The 10922-nt window shown below is 42.7% G+C and overlaps 1 pseudogene; it reads right to left on the bottom strand.

Moving 5' to 3' along the window:
- Window positions 1–9852: 9852 nt before the first annotated feature.
- LOC126073303 (60S ribosomal protein L19-like) lies at window positions 9853–10435 on the bottom strand (annotated as a pseudogene).
- Window positions 10436–10922: the final 487 nt, after the last annotated feature.

The following is a 10922-nucleotide window of genomic DNA, read 5'->3' on the forward strand; positions in this document are numbered from 1 at the left end:
GCTTGTGAGTAGTTTGTTTTGTTATATTTTTAACTTCCTAAAAATATTTGGAAAAGCTCTCCCCAGGGCAGGGAAACTTTAGTTCCTGTTAAGCCACGTGGTTACAAAAATATACTGGATGAGAGCTGCTTGGTTTTCTAAAAAGCCAGGCACAGCTTGAAGTCAACATGCTGGGAAAGAGACTGGTGGGCACATTCAGGGGCAGGGCTGAGCCTCAGAGTGAAGTGGTGCCTCCTCCCCAGCTTCAAATCGTGCATGAGGGAAACTGGCTTGCCTCTTCTTGCCCTGGCTACTAGGGGTGGGGGTGCTAGGAGGAGAGAGAGAGAGACAGAGAAAGACAGGAGGGTGGGTGAGTGGAGGGCTGATCGGAGAGTTTACCCATGGATCCTGGGACAGGTCCCCAGGCTCCTTGAGCCTCCTACTAGGTCTTCCTCTGATCCCACTTCCTCTGCCATCTCTAGCTTTCCTTTCTACCACTCTGTCTTTCTCTGGAGTTGGGGCTTCCTGCCAGGGTCCAGTGCTCTTCCCTTCCTACCTTTGGCAGGCTAAACACCCTCAGGGCTGGGTAGGAGTGTGTGTGGGGGGTTGAAGGTCTTTCAGAGAAAGGGACAATCACTGGCCTCTTGCACTGGAAAACCAGGTCAGCTGTCTGGGGTGAGGAGATGACCCAGAAGGGGCTATTTCCTTCCTTCCTACCGGGCTGAATTTTGAAGGTCTCTGAGGATGTGCGTCAGGCTGAGTGTTGCTGGGTGGACCCTCTGGGCCAACCTTGCATTCTCAGTTTCTTCTCTGGCTCTCTTGTCTCTCCTCCAAGGCCTCCCTCACTCGAGTTCTCTCTCCTAGCACCACAGACAGCTCCCAGGGCGCGTGGCAGAGCTTGGTGCCCGGAGCTGGCGGTTTCCAGATAAGGCCTCGGAGACTGAAGGGGGCGCGCGGGGGAAGGGTCGGCGGCGCCTGCCGGGGAGATTCGGGAGGTGATTACAAAACTCCCTCCCCAGCAGCGTTTCCTGATTAGCTCTAAGTCCATACAGGGTCACATTCCAAAGAACAAAATCTTCAGATCAACAAAGTTAATTCAAAAACCAAAAGATTTTGGGGTAAGTAGTGCTCAGGGACAAGAGCACTACAAATCGTCCCCCTATTTAATAAGTTTTTTTTAGTAGAAGCTGGCTGGGGAGGATCGGGGCCTCAGGTCTGCTGCTTCAGATGCCCTCGCGCTGTGGCCGAGGCGAGGTCGCCAATGGAACAGCTCTAAATGGCAGTTTTACTTCCTGCGAGCGCTCAGCCCCGAGCGCGCTCGGAGAGCAGTTGTCTCGGCGGGTGGAGGCCCAGGAGAAACCCTCCGGAGGCAGACGGCCCTGCAAGTCCCGCAGAGCCGAGGCGGGATCTCCACCGCTGCTCCCACCCAGCCACCCCTCCCAGCGCATTTGGGACTCGCCTAGCTCCAGCTAGTCTCTAGTCCAGGACAGCGGGTCGCCCCCGCCAGAGCTCCATTGAAAGAGAAGGACCTTCCTGAGCGCGGGATTTACTATAAAGCGGCCTGGTCATTTTGTGGAGCTGACGGACACCTCCATCTCCGATCGCCTGTCTTCAGTGAGGAGGCCCACAGTGGGGCTGACCTCCTGCCTGCTCCTAACGATTCACGCACACCTTGCAGCCAGGGTCTTTGTGCCGTGGCCCCAAGCCTCGCTGCATCCCCGGCTACGTGCAGGGTCCACCGCGGTGAGCGCCCCAGCCGGGCCTCCGAGCTCCTCTGTCCCCCGGGACTCTACTGCATGCAGCACAAGTTCCAGCCCCGGTCACAATGTTTCAGGCTGGAGTAGGCGCTCCAGGACCAGAGCCCTATAGCTCTGGGACAGGAATTTAAATGGTTTCACGGAAAGTGTTTGGGCTGGGCCTACAAGGCAGGACCCTTCTCATAAATCTCATGTAAAGATAAAATAAAATATTCTCAAGTAGGAGCTCATACTGGCGGACTTCTCCCTCCCTCCCCCCTCAAAGGCTGCAAATCACTACTTCCTTCATATCTTCCCTCAGTTCTGGAAAGCCATCTCCTCTTTTTTTGATAACCCCCTCTGACCTTTCTGGGTCTCCTCTTCCTTTTCCCCATTATAGTTGGAGGTGATGGAAATACTAAATTGAATTTAGGGGCTGATAGAGCTTTGTAACGGCACTGACTATCCATGTTTGTAGGCAGAGGCACCATTGGGGAGACAGGGTTTCCTTCAAAGGCTCTGGAGGCTGGAGGAAGAGGTGTGCTAGGATGTCCATTCAGGCACAGTCCGTCTTCATGTGAAAAGGGATGGAATGTTTTCTATAGAGCAATATGCATTTGTAATGCCTCGTTACCAAAAACAAACAAAAAACCAAACCCATTGAGGTCGTGAGTCCATTCCGACTCATAGCGACCTGTAGGACAGAGTAGAACTGCCCCATAGGGTTTCCTTGGAGCAGCTGGTGGATTTGAACTGCCAACCTTTTGGCCAGCTCTTACCCACTGTGCCACCAGGGCTGTTAGGAGAGAGAAATTAGGCATTGGTGGTGCACTGTTTCCCCACTCCAAGGCTACAATTTTTTTTTTTCTGTGGTGGAAAATTAGCCTGCATTCTAAAACTAGTGGGCTGACATAGGTTAAGAAACAGATGTGGAAGTTAGTGCTACTCATTTCCTACCACAGGGATGTTAAGCAACTTTGTATGTTTCTAAATGTGAAACCTCCCAACTGAAGAGACCACAGTAGGTCTCTTTCACACTAACCAGGTTTCCTGTTGAGTCAATTCCCATGGAACGATTTTCTAATGATCTAATGTTAATCTTTTGATTCTTGATAGCTCTTATTTGAAAAAACTGGCATGCCATAATTTCTGAAAGATGCGAATGTTTGGTAAGACCGTGAAAGGATCTCACTTACCCACCTTCCTCTTGCACCGATTCAATCTTCCCCAGGCTGGGCATCTGCAGAACTATGGGCAAAGAGATTCCAGCCCAGATATGAACAGTTTCCCATTGGAAGTAGGGTGTATTAGAGCCACGGTCACATAAAATCTCACTTTATTATTCATTTGCCCTATTTTCCACAAACTGTTCTATTAATGGAAGCTTAGAAAATCGTTTCCATTAAATTAAGAGGATTTCAAAGGGACACCTACTTCCTTATCAGCCTTGAGTGAACGGCACTGGCACTGTGGCTTTACATTAAACATCCTTGTATGTGAATAAATGCATAAGAATCACATAATCTTTCACTGCTATGCATCCATAGATTGTCCCAGAAAGTCACAAAGAGCACAAATGGTAGGGCCCTCCCTTTTGTCTTTCTTCCTTTCTGGATTACTTTAAAAAGGAAATTTAGAAGTTTCTGGCAATCCATACTTCGGACTCCCGGCAAATTTCTCTAGATTGACTTCAGAGCCCACCCCCAAGAGCCGGTTCTTCAAGGCAACACATAGGCCCCTCCCTTCCGTATCACGTGGCAATCCTCAGCCCGCCCACCTCAGCCGTGCCCAATCAGAGCACAGGATAGGAATCGGCGCGCAATCGCAGGAGCAATCGCAGGAGCTCCGCAGGGCGGAGGCTTCCCAGGCGTGAGTAGTTGCAGAGTCCAGGTCCAAACGTTTCCTTACCTATTTCCACTTACCTGCCCACGTTATCATTTTGGGCTAAAACCGTTTGCTCCTACTGATGCCTAAGGGATGGTGTTATGCATCCCACACGTGCCACCTAGCGTCTGTCTAGTGGCCTAATGATCCCTGCAGAAGACACAATTATTTTCACGTGCCCAAAGTCCTCCCTCGAAGATATTTATTATGGTAGAATTCGATTGGAATTTCTGTAAACGTTAAGACATTTCCACCTCATTTAGTAAAGCAATAATGACTGCTTTCATTTCAGAAACTGGTATGATATGATAGCCAGGGATCTGGTGGGAAGTGTGTGGTGAGCGAATTCAAAAGAGGAAAGCTCTCGCATGCCTGGAGAATTGGAAGGCCTAGATTCATGTCATGCAATCCGTTCCTCTCTGCCATTCCCTGCCGGCTTCCATCCTCCTGATTTTTGCTTTGCTGTTTCCCGTGCCTGGGATCACAGGGGATGAGCTGAGCATTCCTACTGAAGGGTACCAATGCCGAAAGGATGAACCCATCTTGTAAGTTTATTGGATCTTACTATTAATTGATATTTTGGAACAAGATTACAATTTAAAAACCCAGTTCAAAACACTGCTTCTTTACAGCAGTGCTGTGTACGTCCGTGGCGTTTCATGAAGGCTTCCTTGCATTTGTCATCATGTTTTGCGAGCTGTGCTGTTTCTTCCCATGGATGATCTAGTCTGTTAGGGGAATATAACTATTGCTTGGTCCTACCCAGAAATTTGGCAAGAGGATATTTTTCCAGCATCCACATCAATAAGTAATTGGATTTTAAGCAGAACTGATTTTGTTCCAAACTCAGAGTTAGAGTTCTGAGAGGCCATCTGCTTTGGCGCCTATTCTGGGCTTCAGTTGCTTCTAAGACATATTTGCTTAGTGGCTTTTTCTCTCAACCCTTGCCCTCTCCTCAATTTTTTTTTTTCTGTAAAGATAGGGAAAAGGAAAGGAAGAGAAACTACATGATTACTGCATTTTCAGATGATTCTTGGCTTTCAGTTCTAACGGAATTAAATTTGTGTGGCAAAATCATATTACAAAAGAAACTGAAAATTATTAAAATAAGTCTCAGATTATAAAAGCAATGTATGCTTATTCTAGAAAATTTATAAAATGCTGGTAACTAGAGAGGAAAAACAATCCATTTCCTCCCTCTCAAAGAAAACCACTGCTAACATTTATTGTTTCTAGATTTTCTGCTGTGCATTTTGTGATATTTTATCTACAACTTCATTTTTGCTTTTTTCCATGTACTACAAGTATTTCCCTTTGTTATTTGATACAGAATATTCTCTCCAGTAAATGTGTCATAATTGATTCAACCATTCTTCCATTGCTGGACATTTACATTGTTTCCCTTAATTTGAGACACATAATGCCTCAATGAACATGCAAGCAGGATATTTGAGAATGGTTTCTACACGTTATTGGTGTATCACTTTATTATTGATCTTGATTAGGGCAATGAAAGATCAAGGTGACAAGCTCAGTGACAAAAGGGGAAATGCATTACTGATCAGAGTTAGTTTATAACGTAAATTCTGCCTAGGTTAATTCAGAGCTTCATGAGTTAACGTGTATAAGTGGCGGTGAAGTAAGCTAAGAATAGCACCTAAATGTGTATGTGAATTTTCAGCTTCACTGTCGTTTGTATATGAATTTGGCAGCCTCCTCACCAGAGAAGTAGACTTGCCTGACTAAAGAGTGAAGAAAGTTAGGTCCCTTTTGATTTAGGTTGGAAGGATGTTGCCCACTTACCTTGCCCTACTGTTTTCTGTGCTCTAACTATTATGTGGACAAATAGAAGGCTTTAGCTTTTAGGGCTGTCAATATGGTACCTTTCATGAGAACTAAATTCAGGTCAAAGGGGAGGGGGAACCATAACCCACAGAGAAATTTGAGGGTGGAAATGGGGGGTTGAGGAAAAGAATTAAATAGCAATATTCCACCCTTTCATTTACATGACACACATTAACTGTAACGTAGAAGTTCCAAGAGAACTGTCTTGTTCCCTTGTCTCCAGGAGCCCATGTAGGGCACTTTAATTGCCACATTTTCAAACCGATATAATGGTGGGGATGTCTTAGTAATTACCTTAATGAGATAACACCTTTCCTTCCCTCAACCTACTCATTATCACGCTTCTTGTTCAAATTTCAACTACAAAGAACTATACTTGTAAAAAAAAAAAAAAAAAGAAGTCTGAAACATATTGTTCCAGGTCTTATACCCTTAAAATAGTCACATTGCACTTATCTTAAAAATATGAAAGAAGTAGAACACACAGGCAATTCAAACATGTTAAAGGAAAGGCTTGAGATAAGTAAACTAAACATCTGGGTGTCCTTTAATTATTCTCATACCTTTAAAATAATCACATCGCACAAATCTTAAAAATATGAAAGAAATAGTACGCACAGACAATTCAAATATGTTAAAGGAAAGGCTTGAGATAAGTAAACTAAACATCTGGGTGCCCTTTAATTATTCTTGGTTGGATTCTTTATCTTGACCTATAGTGATGCTAAGGTGCCAAGTGATGAATTTTAAGATGTTGGGCTGTGAAGACGTACAGCTGCAACACTGATGGATTTAGGAAGGGATGGTAACAAGGTTAGCTGCATGTGAAGTGTGAATTGAGATTTTTGCAAAGAGACTGTGATTGCAGATGGGCATAATGTTGTACCCTTGCATGAAATCTTGCTATTATTGTATAATGGTCAGACAGAGTGTGAAATGACTTATTACTTTTCTTTTATTCTTTAATGAAGTTGGTTAGAGTAGCAGTACTACTGCTAGTCAATAGTAGTAAAGCACACACACAAGAAAACTATATGACAGGTGCTGATGTATTAAATATTTATTTAGTTTTGACTTTTCCCCCTAATCTTCAGGAATATCCGTATGCAAACAGAAGCACCCCCTTATCTATGTAGACAAATTTATACTGATTTGTGTGTTTTCACTTACCCTTATTATCTTGTATACATATCGATACAAGGACCTAATGCCTGTAAAGTATTTCTGTTTTCAAGAAAATTTCATAGCTCTGAAATGTTTAAAAATGCTACACTGTTTTGGGACTGATTTCTGTGTGGAGTACTGATTTGAAAACTCTATTTGGAGTCATATGGGTAGTATTGAAATATCACTTCATATTACTGTGGTGACTTAAAATCCTTTATGGACACCAAACATAGTGAAGACCTATTATGAGGCACACTCTACCACATTTTGAGATAGGGGCAGATCAAATCCTGGTTCTTCTGTTTTATGATGCAGAATACATATCTTATTTTACAGAGTCCATTATGTAAATGTCTGCTTATCTCTCAATCTCAGCATCACAAGAAGAAAATACTTTAGTCTTTACAAGTCAAGAGGAAATAATGCTATGATGTTTAAAACAAAACAAAAACAAACAATGGTCATCTATAGTCACTCTTCTGGCTCCAGATGTTTATGTTAGAAACAGCAAGAAATATGCACTAAAAAATATTTGGTTTTGGAGATTAGGAATTTTATCCATTATAGAATTTCTTATATGGTCTGTAAGAATCACAATCAATCTTAATTCATTGATTTGATGCTCTTGATATGATATGATATGAATAAGGGTTTAGAAGAAATACAAAGTTGTATTAAAGCTATTATAATTTTTATTGTGCTTCAGGTGAAAGTTTACAGCTCAAGTTAATTTCTCATCTAAAAATTTATATACATATTGTTTTATGGTATTAGTTGCAATCCACACAATGTGACAGCATACTCCCCCAGGTTCCCTGTGTCCATTCAGCCAGTTCCTGTCCCCTCCTGCCTTCTCATCCTGCTGTTAGACAGAAGCTGCCCATTTGATCTCGTATATCTGATTGACCTAATAAGCACATTCCTCATGTGTATTATTTTTTGATTTATGGTCTTGTCTAATCTTTGTCTGAAGAGTGGACTTCAGGAATGGTTTCAGTTCTGGGTTATCAGTGCCTTCTGGGGGCCATAGTGTCGGGGGTTCCTCCAGTCTCTGTCAGACCATTGAGTCTGGCCATTTCACGTGAATTTGAGTTCTGTTCTACATTTTTCTCCCGCTCTGTCTGGGACTCTGTTTTGTTCCCTGTCAGGGCAGTGATTGGTGGTAGCCGGGTACTGTCCGGTTCTTCTGGTCTCAGGCTGGTGGAGCTTTGGTCCTTTAGTCCTTTAGGCTAGTGTTTTCCTTTTGTGTTTGGCTTTCTTCATTCTCCTTTGCTCCAAGTGGGATAAGACCAGTGATGTATCTTAGATGGTTACTTGGAAGCTTTTAAGACTCCAGATGCCACTTTCAAAAGTGGGATGTAGAACATTTTCTTAATAAACTATGTTATGCCAGTTGACCTAGATGTTCCCCAAAACTATGGTCCCCAGGCCCCAACCCCAGCTACTCTGCCCCTCAGAGTATTTGGATGTGTCCAGGAAACTTCTTAGCTTTTCCTTTGGTCCAGTTGTGTTGACTTCTTCTGTATTGTGTATTGTCCTTTGCTTCACCGAAGTTGATCCTTGTCTACTATCTAGTTAGTGTTTTCTCCTTCCCCTCCCTCCCTGCCCTTATAACCATGAAAGAATGCTTTTTTCTGTGTTTAAGCTTTTTCTTGAGTTCTCATAATACTGGTCTCATACAATATTTGTCCTTTTGTGATTGACTTATCTCAATCAGCATAATGCCCTCCAGATTCATCAGTGTTGTGAGATGTTTCCCAAATTCATCACTTCTTTATTGTTGCATAGTATTCCATTGTGTGTATGTACCGTAATTCGTTTATTCACTGGTCTGTAGATGGGCATTTAGGTTGTTTCCATCTTTTTGCTATTGTACATAGTGCTGCAGTGAATGTGGGTGTGCATCTGTCTATTTGTGTGAAGGCTCTTATTTCTCTCGTGTATATCCCTGGGAGTGGGATTGCTGGATAGTATGGCATTTCTATTTCTAGCTTTTTAAGGAAGCACCAAATCATTTTCCAAAGTGGTTGTACCGTTTTACATTTCCACCAGCAGTGCTTAAGAGTTCCAATCCCCCTACAACCTCTCCAACATTTGTGATTTTGTGTTTTTTTGATTAGTGACAGCCTTGTTGGGGTGAGATGGTAACTCATTGTAGTTTTGATTTGCATTTGTCTAATGGTTAATGATCATGAGCATTTCCTCATGTGACTGTTAGCCACCTGAATATCCTCTTGGTGAAGTGTCTGTTCATATCCTTCGCCCATTTTTGAATTGGACTATTTGTCTTTTTGTTGTTGAGGTGTTGCAGTATCTTGTAGGTTTTAGAGATTAGACCGTTATCAAATATGTCGTAACCCATTTTTTCCCCCAGTCTGTAGGTTGTCTTTTTACTCTTTTGGTGAAGTCTTTGGATGCGCATAAGTGCTTGATGTTTAGAAGCTCTCAGTTATCTAGTTTCTCTTCTGGTGTTTGTGCATCGTTAGTTATGGTTTGTATACTACTTATGCCATATATTAGGGCCCTTAACATTGTCCCTATCTTTTCTTCCATGATCTTTATCATTTTAGATTTTATATTTAGGCCTTTGATCCATTTTGAGTTAGTTTTTGTGTATGGTGTGAGGTATGGGTCCTGTTTCATTTTTTTACAGATATCCAGTTATCCAGTTATGCCAGCACCATTTGTTAAAGGCACTGTCTTTTCTCCATTTAACGGAGTTTGGGCCTTTGTCAAATACCAGCTGCTCATGATGGATGGATTTAAAGTTATTTTTTTAAACATAGTCCCTTAAATTGAAAATTTAGCATTTTAAAAATAAATTTAATTTGCATGTTTCACATTGCTAAATAGTTGGGCCCTAATATAATAGAAATTCTTGTTCTGTGGTTTGGAATATATTGAGAGTCAAATGATGTTCTTCCAAAAAACACAGATCAGCCCTTAGAAACAAACTTAAACCAATTGGCCTGTAAAAATAGCATTTAAATCTTGTCCCTCAGCAGCAAATTTATTGAACATTTTCCCTACTTTTCTTTAGGCTCAACTTGCTAAATAGAAAGAGTTCTGTGACCTATGTAATTCCTCATGACTCAAAAGATAGAATCATTTATATTTATTTAAATGAAATCTGGAAACATACCTTCTTTTTTTTGCAGGCAGACAAAGGCTTGTTTTATTGAACAACTGATCTATACAACTGCCGAGGCCATTATGTACAGAGAAGAGATGGGGAGCAGCTTTATTTCTTGGTCTCTTCCTCCTTGGACAGAGTCTTGATTATTTCTTCTTTCTTGGCTTGGAACTGCTCCTCACAGCACTTGAGTGCTTCCTTGGTCTTAGACCTGCGGGCCTCAGCCTGGTCAGCCAGAAGCTTCTTGCGGGCCTTGTCAGCCTTAGCTTGTGGGTGTGTTCCATGAGAAACCACTTGTTCTTGAACACGTTCCCCCTCACCTTCAGGAATGGGCTGTGATACATGTGGCAGTCAATCTTCTTAGATTCACGGAGTCTTCTGAGCAGCTGGCGCAGAATTCTCATCCTCCTCATCCAGGTCACCTTCTCGAGCATTTGAGGATTGGCAGTATCCTTTTGCTTACCTATGCCCATATGCCTGCCCCTGCGGCAGGCTAAGGTATTTTTCCAGCATTGAGCCTGAGAATGGACGGTCACAGGCTTGCGAATGATCAGGCCGTCTTTGATCAGTTTCTGGATTTGCTGATGGGAGTTGGCATTGGCAATTTCATTGGTTTCATTGGGTCCAACCAGACCTTCTTCTTACCACAGTGGAGGACACTGGAGGCGAGCCTCTTCTGAAGCCCGAGCATACTCGCGGCTGTGGCCACAGTGCTGAAAGGCCATACCTTCTTTTTTCATTCCTTTATTATAAAATAGTATTATTGTCTTTCACTAGGGGACTTTTAGAGTGTGTTGGAGTTCCTCTCTCAAGATTAACCTAAGAATATATGTAGTATGAGGCACTATGTATAGAGCAGATTTATGAAAGACTAAGATTTGTGAGATCCTGTAACTTCATATGTGTGTAGTGTGTTAGGAAGGATGTATACTCCCAGTGCTTCCATGGATACTTGGCCATATCTAGAGAAGACTTGACTTTTGGCTTCTGCCAACTGTAATTAGTTATTTCTCACCTTCTTTAATCTATATTCCCCGGAGTGAAATGCTGTGATTGCCTTGCAGTCTACTAAGATAAGCACTTCTATAGCTATATGAACCTGAAGGTATATAAGAGAACCCATTATCTGTTACATGGGCGAGAATCTGATCCACTACCTTATGCATTTCAGATTTCTT

Source organism: Elephas maximus, chromosome 3 (genome assembly GCF_024166365.1).
Source record: "Elephas maximus indicus isolate mEleMax1 chromosome 3, mEleMax1 primary haplotype, whole genome shotgun sequence".
In the NCBI taxonomy this organism is placed as follows: domain Eukaryota; kingdom Metazoa; phylum Chordata; class Mammalia; order Proboscidea; family Elephantidae; genus Elephas; species Elephas maximus.